General features: G+C 32.9%; 1 protein-coding gene across 1 annotated transcript in view; it reads left to right on the forward strand.

Annotated features, from left to right (window-relative positions):
• Window positions 1-12,788: 12,788 nt before the first annotated feature.
• drm (odd-skipped family member drumstick) overlaps window positions 12,789-15,264 on the forward strand; it is a 29,157-nt gene continuing 26,681 nt past the window's right edge. Inside the window, exon 1 of the mRNA XM_013324690.1 lies at window positions 12,789-13,128. The gene's annotated coding sequence lies outside the window, so the exon portion shown is untranslated. The remainder of the gene's footprint in view (window positions 13,129-15,264) is intronic.

Here is a 15,264-nt window from a genome sequence, read left to right on the forward strand (position 1 = left end):
TTATACAAGACAGATCATATATAAGTTTTAATAAAGAGTTAATGTTGATTTATTTTGTAATAACATTTGGATGAAGGTAACTTGCGTCCATGGTTAAATCTTAAATAAGTTTTATAAATAAGATTTTTTGTTACTTGCCTTACAGTGGCCATATATCTGTAAGAACATCTCATTAAATTTCTTAATGTTTATATATTTTTTAATTCATTATTGTTAAACTTAAAGCCTTTTACTTTCTTGACTTGTAATTTGCAGTTCATGGGTTCGAATCCCGCCATGTACCAATGTGATTTTCGGTTTACATATGTACTTTAATCCGATATTATTACAGTGAAGGAAAACATCGTGATTCAACCTACATATCTGCGACGTAATTCAAAGTGAAGTAAACTCGCATTGCGCCTGCGTGGTTGACTATGGCCTAGTCACCCCTAAGTTAGCGTAGTCTCCGAGCTACTCAATGGGGACGTATAGTGAATTGATGATGATGAAGTAATAAAATATATAATTCAAATTATCCAATAAAAAGAATTATAATTAGACTAGCTGTCGCACGCGACTCCGTCCGCGCGGAATAAAAAAAACCTTAATGAGTAGCCAATGCTTTACATCTATGCACAATTTCATCGATATCCATTCAGCTGTTCTGGAGATATCTTCAAACAAACATCCATCCATACAAACATTCGCATTTATAATATTAGTTAAAAGTAAAATGATTGACCATTTATTAGAAGTGAAATGGAATATGTTTCGTAACGTGTTCTGTTCAATTAACAAAATTATCTTAGGTTCGTTGAATGCGACATGTTGCCTTGGATTTCAACGTCATTGTAGTTTTTTTGCCAGTTGTCTATAACTGCAATATTGGTCTAGACATTTGTGCTATTAAAATGCTTGTTAGCAAATTGTCGCCGACACGAATAGAAATGTTTTGTCCTCCATTAAGTGCAGTGGACCGAAATATAAGCTTATAATTTTGTACATTTAAACTTAATTCAATATAACATGTGATAAGTTCAAATTAATCGATTTGTTAATAATTTTGTTAGATTTTTAATTTTAATAAAAAAAAATTGAAAAAAAAAATTCTAATGTCCAACTTTATCAAACGCAAATTAAACTATGTAATAAAACATACGTAATTCCAAGTTAATTCTCAGATTAAAGCGATCAGTTTAAAATTATTTGGCCCAATTACTCGGAATAGTTTCCCTGAAGGCAATTGTTTGACAGGAGACAGGCTGCGCATGAGTTCAGAATGTGAATTAGTTCTCACACCAATAAATATTCATGTTAAAATATATAAGTATACAATCGAAGTACATTGCCTGCTTAGTTCTATAAATTACAGTCCATTATAGTAAATAAAGCAATGGATGAATAAATTTGCATAATGGTCTAAGGCTACGGTTAATGGTAGTGGGCGAAGAGATCCATTGATGTGGTGTGTCGTAATTTGAAATCGGTCGGAAATTGTTTTAATTTAAATGTTAAACTTGAAGTTTATACGATTTAGATTTAATATTAAATATATTTAACGGAACGTTAAAATAAACTGATAAAAATTACGAAAACACATCGAAGCGAAGACTAAAGAAAATGTCCACTAAAGTTGTTATCATTGTCTTTTTACCTTACAATCATTATTTACTTTATCTAACACCTTATATATCAAAACGTTAGCCAATAAGTGTCCATATCAGGCACATAGATTGTACGATATATAAGATTTTTATCAGCGGTCTAATTATCACCAAAATTTAATGCAAACATTACTTTTCTTCCAATGCATTTGAAAATAACTCTTAAAAGTTTATCATAAGCTATAAAACAATTTAATCAGTTCTTTAAATAAGTTTGTCGGTCTATACAAATATTCGTCACGGTCGCAGGCGAGCGGATGTTTGAAAAAAAAAACGGAATCGATGAGCGCCCTGTGAGGGCTAATTAAGATATGTAACCGATATGAGACAACCCACTGTTGTTTCGAACGCTATTGTCCCTTTTGTGGTCCCGGGATCACAAAGCATGGATTGTGGGATGGAAACTTTAGTAAGTATACGTACTTATATGCAAGATAAATTATATTTTTTAAATATAAAACTTGTTCCAATTCTTATTAAATATTAATGGATAACATACGAAATACTTTATCTTGATTTCATTGTAATTGTCGCAAATAAGTTTATATAATATAAAGATTTTTTTGAATATTGTCGCCCGAGATTCCGAGGTACAGAACTAAAAAAAAACTTAATAAGTAGCCTATATGTTCTAGACAATGTTCTACATCTTAGCTAAATCTCAGCGACATCCATGCAGCCGTTTTGAAGATCAACCTACAAACGTTTGTTGGTAGGTTGGACATCCATCCATTTAAACATTCACATTTATAATATTAGTTAGAAGAAACATCTCGACCTGAAATTAAGATTCAATCAAAAAGTAACGTATCTAATATATGAAAAACTAACTTTGTTATCGAACAATAAAATTGATAGTGGGAATGTGTATCACAAATGTCTATTTCATCCCACGAAATCCTAAAACGTTAACAACTACCAGGAAAGTTTCCGAATCGACCATGGGCGGAGGTTATCGTATAAATATTTGGTTGCTTTTTTCTTTAATTGAAAGTGTCGAAGACCGCGTCATGCGTGGGTTGACGATACGAATTATAGACCATTGTTAGTGATCGGACGGGATGTGTGGATTTTATTTTTTTTAACTTAACGCAGAGGTAATGCGGATATCAATTATTATTAAAATAAACTTTATGTAATAACTATTTCATCAGTCCGTTTTAAAGTTAGTGGTGTGTAGAGAAGGTTTAAAGTATCGCATTGGTTCGTAACTTACTCTGAATCTTTATTATAAAGAGTGTTCGGAACCGTCGAACATTTTTAAACAATGTCTCATTCTGTAACATTCGTCATCCGAAAGTTCCAAGTACGGTCCATAAGTTAATTTAAACATGTATTCGGCAAAGGCGAGCGATATGCGGGCTCAAGCAATAACATGCTTATTATTAAATCATGAAGAGTTTTTTACGATATACCGACTAGGCGTGTGCCTGAGCGACTCCGTAAATACCGCATTTGCATCCCGGGCCGGGGCCGCCGCAGAAACCGACTCAATCGATCGCTAAAAAAAATTCATCGCATTATACTCGCCGCGTACCTACAAAGCTTACAATACAAAATGTTACAACTACACTCAAACCACAAGCCAACATCGACTCTAATTTAAAGTCTTAAGGTTTTAAGTTACGTGCCTTTTGAATCTTATAAGGTCTGGTAAATTGTTAAGAAGTGACTACAATAATACGTGCACTGGGCCGGCGCGCGCGCAGTCTGATCTGACCACTACTGTGCATTTCCCACGGGCTGCGTGCTCCTCTGTCTCTGTCTTTCGGTATAGCTGTGTCCCACTCGCACTTGATGGACTGGCTCTTGCGTTTAACGAAGCACACCCACACACGGCGTGTTTGAGATGGTCGCGGTCGCGGGCACACCGGCATAGATTAGGCACGTCGGCCGCCAGATCTCTTGTAGCAACTTTGTTCTCGATGTTACGATAAATTCATGAGGCCAAATCCAAAATGGATATTTGTATAGCGAAGAGCATTTCTTTGTTTTTAGGGTTTCTCTTAATAAATTCAAGTAGCATAAGTTTGTTAATACCGCTATCTTTAGATACATGAAGCAATCCGTTGATTAGATAAATTAAAAATCGGAATCCTCGTTAATAAGTAATTAATGAAATAAAATAATTAAAATAAATAGAATAATCTTGATTTCTTTTGCAAAAATTAATAGACTCTAAAACATACTAATTTTATATTTACGATATTTCTGCAGTTTTCAAATTAAATGATACTTTTTAGCAAATATCCCAAATATTTGGGAATAATATGATTAACATATGGTATATATTTGAAGATTGATTTATTATTCTCTATTTGTATCTCTGATTAATGTTTTAATGAACATTACTTAGTGAAAGTGAAGTAGAAACAAGTAATGATTGATGAATAAATATGGAAGATTGTATAAAGCTGCTTAAAATTGGCAGCCGCTTAATTAGATTAATGAAAGCATTAAAACGGTCTTTACCAACTAGATTTATTACCGAATTCAAAGTTAAGTGATCGCTAAGGGTGTTAGCGTCGGTGGCTCAGGGGTTTCAACACTTGACTTGCAATCTACAGGTCCGGGGTTCAAATACCGCCATGTATCAATAAGTTTTTCGATTTCCGATTTACATATGTACATTTATCCGACGTTCTTACGGTGAAGGAAAACATCGTGATGCAACCTGCACATATCTAAGAAGAAATGCAAAGATATGTGTAAAGTTAACCAACCCGCACTGGGGCTGTGTGGTTGACTAAGGCCTAGCCACCCTTAACTTAGGGTAGGCTCCGAGCCCCTCAGCGCGGACATATAGTGAGCTGATGATGAAGGGAGTTACATAGTGTTTATACACACATAATAATCGTTGGTTTCTGATACCAAAATCCCCTTATAAAACATATTTTAAAAAACTATTTTTACCGATAGATTGGACCCCTTGCTAACATTCAAATTTTACTTTCTTGACAAATTATTTAATAGCGTAGCTATGTTTTATTTCTTGGTCCATATTATTTCACTATAAATTTATTCTTTTCTATTCTTTAAATATACAAAATTATTATTAAGAAATGATATTTGTAACATTATAATTATTCAATTTGTTACAAGTTATGATCGTCGCGTTTACCGCGGTACAAAATGAACAACAAGCGATATCAATAGCAACAAATTAAGAGTCATTCGATCTTACTTAATAAACACCTTAATTCAATTAGATAGGATTACATGTTGAAGACAACACCCTTATTACAATTAAGTAGAGTCTATATTCGTGTTGTTAGTTTATCAGGACGTGTTAGTCTACTGATAGTCTAGCAATAAAGTTGAATGCGTGAGGAGCCCTGCGGAGTCGGTATAAACAAGGTGCCCCTGCGCATATCTTTATTTGCATAGTTGTTCCTTTGTTTTATTGCAACAGAATCGCTCTGATGCCCGTCGAGAGTCGAGTATCTCGAAACGGTCATTTTTATTCATATGTCTTTTTATTGCGACATTCTTGTTTTTATAGATATTCGATTTATGACGAAATCTGAAAAAAGAAACTAAAAATAACACAAAAAAATGACACAAGTGGTATAAGGAATAAATGACCATGTCTACATCGTTTTCGTTGAAAAATTAGAGATAATATTTTTCTATAGGTCTATAGACAGTGGAAACTCGTCATGACATTTTAAAAATAAATTCCTGACTAGCCCGATACTAACACAGAGGATTATATTGGGGAAGACATTGAAGACGACTTATCTCTGATAGAAAATCGCAACTGGTTACTGAATTACTAGATTACTAGAAGAAATCCGATCTTCTCTCTTATTATCACATATAAAGTTATCGTATCACAATGTTTGTTACCATACTCCTCCGAAACGGTTTGACCGATTTTTATGAAATTTTATATGCATATTCAATTGGTCTAAGAAGCTGCTACGATTTATTTTTAAATCCCGCGCAGACGGAGTTGCGAGCGACAGCTAGTATGTCTACAAGAAACTTAACCCAAACTTAAAATAACTTGTATAATAAATATTTCTGTACTACAGATAATCTTGTAGCTTAAATACTTAAAGGTTCTAAACATATGTAGCAATTGACGGGTGCGGAGGGGGAAGCGGGGGAAAAGGTTGTGATGGGGAGGGGGTTAAGCTGTTCCCACGGCGCGGCGCCTGCGGCTACAGCCTCGTGAGCCCGCTCTGAAACCAACGTCAGATCGCCTTAATGCCTTATTCGGCTCAATGGAAAGCTAAGTTTGCTCAATTAATAATGTTTTAATTATTATTTATTTATTGTTAGATATAAAATTACAAAATAAATTCCTTAAGCACCTTCCACGATCACAAATAATTTTAAATAATATTAATCGGTCTAGATAAATGTGCCACATTTTATAACTGAGTTTTGTAACAATAAGAAGGCTATCTGAAAAGACACAGAAAGAAGTTCGATAAAGTCTAAAAGTAAATTAATTTCGTAGCATTTGCTACGTCAAAAATGTGAATGAATTCAGTCAGATTTTGACAGTGCATAAAATATCTAGTCCGATTATTAACTTACGAAATTCACAATCGATGGGTGACATAGATATAAATAAAAATGTTAAAGTATTTTATTTTTATTGTAATCATTTAGTTGTTTCCCTGGTTTTTAGTGTTGGTAATTACAGGCCACTTACCAGTACTTTTTCGCTTTACATCAAAGGCTCGGCGAAATTTTATAGTTGTTAGTATGGGAATTATTAGTATTGTGGGAGCATTACCCTCGGTTTCTTGAGCATCGGCACCGCGAGATGAATGGCCATGGTTCTATACATGTTACGGCTTGTACAATGCTCTGCCTGTCCTCCTATTGTGCCGGCGGCGGCTTTTATGCGCGTACGTCACACGATACGAAACGAAAGTGCGCTTGCGCATCACTTGCGACATCACATTGAGACGGCTTTTTAAAAAATTGTCTGGTTGCAAGAATCGTCGAAATGTAGACGATTGCTTCCTAGCTTCATTCAAGCTTAGAACCACAGGACTATATCGTGAAGTAATATTGAAGGAAAAATTACTACAAAGAACTCTTGAAAGCGATGACAGTTAAAGAACTGTAAATACCAAGATTATCTAACCCGAATAACTAACTAGGACATATTGCTTTGCACGTATTTCAATTGACCGTCCAAAGCATACCATAATGATATTTGGTAGATTGTGTATGATATATATTCTTCTCTTAATTTGTATCATCATTGCGTCTTGTTTTGTCAAAAAGTCGCTAGTGTATACAAGACCTAAGGAGGGAATAAATGAGCGCGTTCGCGTCATGTATCGTCGGAGATGACCAACGTCAATGGCGGCCGCTATGGCCCTATATTACAAGCGGCTCGCTTCTCGCTGCTTCTCTTAAAATTCATGGATGAACGTTAACAAGGATGACATACGCTTAAGTTTTTGATAATATTGGACATAAACAGAACTCATCGAACATTAAATCCTCAGTTGAATACTTGTGTAAAAACATCTAATTTAGTCCCTTTCCCTTCCCATTCTTTTCTTACAAGGAAAGGATGAGAAAAGAAATTTGATTTAGCGGAGGACGGAACGCATAACTGGAGAAATATTCTTTTGCTATGCGTCTCCTCCTTCGTCGATTAAAGGAAGGCAACGCATCTGCAATTGCGAATGTCTATGGGCAGCGGTCGCTACGCTATTTTAGCGAATTCAGCTGGCCGCTTGCTTGTTTGCCACCATATAATAATAAAAAAAAACTAACGAGGCAAAACTCTAAGTAAGTTGTAATACTTTTTACAATTATTAATCCGATAAAAAAAGCAATTTCGGTACAAGTAACTTGAAAATCCGACTCTAGAAGATTGTATGTCTACTTATTGATACATTTAATAAAATCTATTAATAATATTTTATGTTATGAATTTAATAAGAAACTAACAAACTATAGTGTTACTAAAAACAATTAAACTACTGTAAGTAATGTTAAAGTGAAAATTAATATCAAATTAAAAATGTTATTCAACTATTAACATAATAAAACTTAAAATTTAATATTATAAATAATTCAGTAAGTTATAAAAGTATTTTACAATGCGCTGTGATTTAAAATATAGAACAGTTCCATGTTATATTTTCAATAGATTTACGGCTCATCTTACTATAATATTTTATGTAAATTTCTGAATCTAGGCGCTGTATAATATTTCCTAGTGTGATGCTGAAAATTAAAATATCACTATTTAAATTAATTAATATTATTTTAACACTTAAGTTAACATGCATTTTAAAATTTTCTTAATGATTAATTAAAGTGAACATTGTAAAAGTACTTTTACTTTTTTATCGCAAAAAGACATAAAATGCCTAATGTACGAAGTTGTAAAACGTTGCAAAGTGGATCTGATAATTCGAAGATGTAAATATCTTACTAATATTATAAATGCGAATGTTTGGATGGATGGATGGATGTTAGAATCAAGATTTTTTTAATTTCAGCACTGCTGCTAGTCTAGTTATAAAAGAAAAAATTTCGTCGAGAAAATTTTCTAAGCTAAAAATTTGCTTATGGAATATTATTTGGAAAATCTGTTTTTATTTCCACTGACGTCGGCATTTGTTTGAAGGATTATTCACTTAAATATAGGATGTGATGAAACAGGCCTCCCAAGGTGGTTAGCGAATGAATCGCCAAGTCAAAGCACCGGCCCGGTCGGCGGTCCGGGACCTCCGCAACATTATTTGCGACACGTCACCACCGACGACCACAATAACGACCCAACCAAATCCATACACCTACAATTAAAGCCGATACATCTTTAAACCGTTCACATAAGGTTCACAACTAAATATGCTTAGTATTTGCAATTTAAATGTAGTCGCGTTTATTCTTTACGGCCGTAAAGGCACCCTATCGATTTTCCGCAGTTCTTAGAACATATATTGATTATTCGTATTTCGGTGACAGACGGATACGTATCTGTACTTAAACGCTTCGTAACTACACAAATATATACATCCTGTGTGGCCGTGTCAATAGTTTCGCTCGAACATCCGTTGGCACGGAAAAACTACGTTAGCAAATGAGAAAATTAAAAGTATGCCGTGACTAAGATTTGTTTTACTAAACAAAACAGATATTTACATATGTGGATACAGAGTACAAGATAATATACACTTAATATTATTTGCTTAATTGTTGTTGATTTTTCTACCATAAATTTTTAACCTTACGACGTACGCTATAAGTACACGGCTGGTGTTATGAAAACCGTATCTGTAACACTTTTTAATTCGGAAATTATTAACTCGACCGTTACTTTAAGGCAATTTTACACACTCAATTTGCATATCATTCAGATGGCAAATAAATTATTCTATTTCACCGATATTTAAATTTAGAATCTGTACCAATTAATAAGAAATTGTTAACAAATTATATCTTATCTTACTAATATTATAAATGAGAAAGTTTAGATAAATAGATGGATGTTTGTTTGAAGGTATACCCGGAACTCAAAACAACGGCTCAACGGATCTCGTTGAAATTGGGCATAGATGTAGAACATAGTCTGGAGGAACACATACGCCACTTTTTAAGTTTTACGCTTTTTACTACGCGAACGAAGTCGCGGGCAATATCTAGTTTACCAATAATTGGTAAATGATAATAATCGAAACACCTGCACCTAAACGTCTGTCTTTAAATAACATTTATTTACATTGGCCAAGCAATCAACAGGTCGTAAAAAATCTTAGTATTGCAACCCAATTGTTGTCTAACAGCGTTGAAAATTAAGCGATCAATTTCGTATTTACGACTAGCTCACACCTCGACGTCGTAACATTTGTGTTTATGCATAATTTTATTAGATACCTACCACACGATCGCCTGCAGTTTTATTTGCACATATTGATATCTTATTTTTATGTTAAAATTCATTTTGTGTTTTATATATACAATATTGTTGCATTTTATCGACCAATTCCGAATATAGGAGTGAATCATAGTGATGTGTTTTAAATATTGCTTTTTTTTATAAGTCAAACCTTTTTTTTATAATTTTTTCAAATTTATTGTAGTCCAGGAGGCTACAGACAATTAATATAAGAATTTACCTAGTAAGTAATTATTACCGACTTCATTGTATTCACTTAGACCTGTAAGAAGTTAAATTAGATTCTTACCAAAAAATAAATAGATTTAGGAACAGAATTTTATATTATTGAGGCGCGGTATGTAACTATAACTGGCGCGAATGACATGCTTTCGTTACAAAATCAAGTGTCAGAATGATTAGTGAGGGGACATACATAAATGTCGACATTTTAGTAAGGCTAGTGTTGCGCCAGTACACCGGTACAGTGTCGGATTTTCTTCCTAACACTACTTGAATATTGAAATAAATCCAAACACAAGTTAACATTTATAAATAAACTATAAATAAAAATTGTAATCAAACATAGGAAAGTATAATAATAGCTTGATAAATGCTTAGACAAATCGGAGATATAAAATCGAATGGAAACTTTTAAGAAAATGATCAAAAATAATATAAGTTTAAATGTTAAAGAAATAACAATAAATAAATAGCATTAGGTATCGATAATGATTGAATGCATTTTATTTTAATGCTGTAACAAAATACAAATCACATTTACCTCTAATGGTGTTAAAAAGACGTGTTAAAGACGATATTTATTGTCGATGAATATGAAAATCCGTTGTGAATTATGTGTTCTCAAGATAAAAGATAGTGGCCTCAAGTGTTTCGCACCGACCTTGCTAAAGTGTCAACATATTTTAGGAGACAAAAGATTTATCCTTGTAATTATTATGATAACTTTCCGTACTTGGATCGATGTGAGAATGAAGATGTGAATAAAAGATAAAAAAATTAATATATTAGAAAATCTTTAATGCCGAGTACATATAGTCATTGGTTGCTAAGATATTTTTAAGTATATAAACATAATTAAAAAATCCTCCTTTTAGGACAATGAAAACATCCCATGATTGACAAAAAAAATCTCATAATGTTGTCAACAAAATTAATCAATAGATACCTTTTATCGTCTACCTAGACAAATTACTGATTAGGTACTATCAGGGAATCTGTCGGTATTCCAACTTAAAAGTGATAGTTGAGCGTTTTGTGAGCATTAAGACCAATAGGACGCAGCTTTTGAGTATGTATGTACGTTAATAGGTCTATCAGTGGTATACAACTAATTGTTTTTTATTATAATGCTATTGTTTGCTCAGCTCATTGCTACCTACGTAAGAAAGGTTGTGGTTTGTCTTGTTACAAGGAACAAGGCAGTAGTTCTGTAAGTCGAATACATCGAAGGGCCCTGACTGTACCTAACCAGTGGTAATTATGTGTATTAGTTCATATTGACATTAAAAATCTTAAAATAGAACTGGTTTGCGAAGAAGATTTACTATAATAAACCTTTTTTTATTTCGTAACGTGTCTATACGTGTAGGTAGAAAAAAAAGACTTGATTCAGTTATGACCTGGTCTTCCAATGTTATGACTTCTTTGTCTCGCGTTGATAGATTTATTATTATCTGAAATTAAATTAATTTAAATCCGTATAAACTTAATAAAACATGTTAATTGATTATAGATAAATATGTAGACAATATTCGACAATAGAAATATATGTTCAAAAAAAAACGAGGAAGAAAATAACAAAAAAGACATTAAAATATTCCCTGTGACATTTTGGTTTTAATTTATTTTGTAAAAAAAAAACTCGGTTACCTAAACCAATTATATAATATATCCAACACAAATCTATCGAGTCATAAATTTTATGCTAATAAATAAATTATCTTGCATCCGGGTTTTTATAAATACAATATGATTATTAGTTTTAAGCCACCTGCGCGTTAAGCCACCGATATTATAGACCTTAGAATTATTTAAATACAGGAAAAAAAAAGTCAAGCGAAGTTTACACGCTGTTGTTACCCTTCCATTTTCATCAAGTAAATATATAATTAATAAAAAAAATTTAAAGCTCATCTTTTCGGATTCCGGGAAATCGAAAATACAATGGAAAAGAACAACTCTAATATCAGATGTTATTATTAATAAATAACACCATTATTTTGTGTTATTTCTTTGATTAAAATAATGAAGAAAAACAGTAACATAGTTTTCATAAAGTATAAAAATCAAAATGTGCAAGAAATGTTTTTGTTTAGGATTTCTACAATAAACAGACGAAGAAAACAAAAAAAGACTTATATATCTTGGAAATTGTGTATAGAACTATCAACGCTATTGTAGAAACTTACAAATAGAGCAGATTTAAATCAGTAGAACAACACGATTTACCTTACTTACTCTGCTGGCGCATCGACCCATAGTGGGCCTTGGCCTCCGACACATGAGATCGCCAAAGTCTCCTGTCTACGATTTACCTACATTTGTAATTATCTTTTTTAACAGACAAATAAGAGGTTTAGCGGTTTTTAACTTCGATTTTATCATGATTGTATTCTGAAAGTTATAATACTAAAATATATAAAACTCCTTGGTTATTTATTAATTAAAAGTAGAAGTTATTATGCATGTTAAGTAAATTACAGTTCACGTTATAACCCTCGTCATAACTTCCTGCAAAATAAACATTCAATCGTTTTATTATTTTATTGAGTCATGTGATATTTACCCTTTTATTGTAGATATCATTTTAATTGTATTACCTTCAATAAAATATACCAATAGGAATAAAAGCAAAGTTTAGGTAGTGAGACTGATAACACGACCCACCTTATTGTACCGTTATCAACCACTTAAGACGTCTTTATCGACCTTATCTATAGAACTATGTGAATTTAAAACAAATATTAACTCAAGGTGCAGAATACACGACAAAGACTTGGATTTTTCCTTCTTTTTACTCATCTTATCTAAATTACAATACTTAAGGCGCGGCGTACTTGGAAGCGTTAATTAGGCGGAACTTTAATGAATTGAAGGTGTGTTTTACCTACTTATAAAGATTTAAGTAGCAAAAAATTGTGAATATTCATCGAAAGATTGCCAAGTCGAGTGTCGGCTGGCAGGCGCGATTGTTTTAACAGCAACGTAAATTATAACATAGTCGGGGCCGCCATTTGCATTTTTATTGTCCCCTGCATCACACCGAATGGATTAAGTCGGTAAAATAAGCGAGCGGTGGAGCGCAAAATTGAATTATTTATTATATCGTATCGTTTGTAAAGCACAATTATTCGGCGGCCGTGTGGCCAAATGTCGATGTCTTTTTTTCGTATCAGTTTGATTCGGTGCGGTCCTGTAAAGTCGCACATTTGCGCTCGAAAAAATCCACTTTAATATTGTCACTATTTCCTTGTCAAACGGTCGTATCGGAGCATTTCTCGAATACGCTCCGAATTTAATAAAAGTTTATTAATTTTTTTATTTCTTTTTCGGGGTAATTTTATTTTTCTGTGAAAATGGTGCTCATCGGAATAGGTAAGTGTTTTTTTTATTTTACTTATTTAAATATTTTTCTACAGCTATTTTTTATTTGTTTAATGCGAATTTGATAATAAAAAATTCATCTTCAAATAAAATAGACATTGATTTAAAAAGCGATCGTTCGTACATGATTTAATGGGGACTGTTGAAGGCACTACAAAGAATTCTCTGTGGAATTCGGTGGCAGATTGCAGATTAGTAGCATTAATCAAACGAGTTATTTGCATTGAAATACCTTTAGTATATATTTTTTTAATTGATTTTAATCCCTTTAGGATTTCTTAAGAAAAGCTTTTTCGCTTTTTATTTTAAATAATCGATAACTAATATCGATAAATGAAACTCTGACAACATTTTTTGTTTTGGTGAAATATATGCGTAGGCGAAAACAGCCGGCGGCGAGCGACTCGGGCTTGAATGGTTTTCTTTTTAATTTATCAGTGGCGCAACAGTTAAGCGATTAAGTTTACTGTGTCAGTGACTTGACTATGACAGACTCGGGAGGACAGACATGTGATCGTATTGCCATCTACATAGCGGAGTACAATTGCGGTGGACGGGAACCGTGCAGCGGGCACGATCACTGACAGACTTACGTGTAACAGACACAAAGAACGTTCGTTCAAAAGGCTAAAGAATTTAAGCTCCGCTCTAGACGAAAGTTCTCACAGCATCATGAGAATGCTTTTTACAATCGATATTCAAAAAAAGAATAGCATCGATGTCTCCGTTGTCAACGGACAATTCTTTCGAAGATCCACTGTTAAAGAAAGGAATTCAAACTCTAATTTTTCTCAGTTAAGATTTACAATCGTTCGATGGCTTTTTAACGTTTTATTGTTCCGTTTCGGTATGAATTGCGTCACCGACTAAAAAGACAAAGCATGGAACGATCGGCTCGCATTGTCCGACTAATGATGAGCCAAAACACTATTTTTAGATGGCTAGTTTCGCTGTATAAGGGCAACACTTGATCTTTGTAAAGATATTTGCTTTTATGGCACCGGTAGCATACTAAGATTGTCGATACCAGTTTTGTACGAGTACATCCCTCGGGAATGTGTCGATGTATCGATACTATAATCATTTTTTGTTAATCTCTAACTAATTACACGCGACGACATCTAGTTAGTTGTTTGAATCGATTAAAATCTTAATTTAATATGTAAGCTATAAACAACTGGAACCTTTACCTCCGTCGGGTTGCCAGATGATTCTGATAATCGATATATTTCAATTCTAACGAATTAAAAAATCTTCAACAAATTAACCTCAAAATTTTTAATGTTTTTTCAGTATTTTTTTTCACATTCAATATCGATGTGTTGCTTTAAAAATGTAAATTAAAAAAAATTATATTTTGTCATTGAATTTATCCGTCAAATAAATCAATACGTTTATTAATAATCTGTGAAAGACCGGTTGCAAACAGATTATCTTTAAATAATGTTAACTGAATTGTAATGTAGTATAATCAATTTGTGTGACAGAAACACTTTCATTGACCTCACTGACCTTACGTTGGTTTAATTTTATAAAACATGCAGACTAGTTTGTAAACGACAATATTTTAGATATACGACGGCTGATAATATAAAACTTATAAATATATTTATTTCACTTATTTTTTTAAAATTTCATTATGTGACTGACATTGTCAAAGACAATACAACATTATGAAGCTATTACAATATCATTTTTATGTAGAAAACTGTCAGAAAATATACACAGAACAGTAAGAATTGCCTTAACTTAACCATAACTTAACTAATCACTTAACTGTGATTTAACATCTTACTAATATTATAAATGCAATTTTTTGGATGGATGGATGTTTCTTTAGAGGTATCTCCGGAAAGGCTCAACGGATTTTAATGAAATTTGGCACACATGTAGAACATAGTCTAGAAGAACTTCTACCTACTACTACTAACTACTATTTTTTTTTCGATACCGCACGGACGGAGTCGCGGGCAAGAACTAGTTTTAAAAATATATTTATGTAATCGATTAATAATATGTTAAATAAATAAATATATCAATTATTTCGATAGTTTGACGGTTAGAAGAAATTAGCAACGCATCGAATCGGTGTGGTCGTTGTTCAACAATAGAATGAAGTCCTTATTC

Source organism: Papilio xuthus, unplaced genomic scaffold (assembly GCF_000836235.2).
Source record: "Papilio xuthus unplaced genomic scaffold, Pxut_1.1 DF824992.1, whole genome shotgun sequence".
NCBI lineage: Eukaryota > Metazoa > Arthropoda > Insecta > Lepidoptera > Papilionidae > Papilio > Papilio xuthus.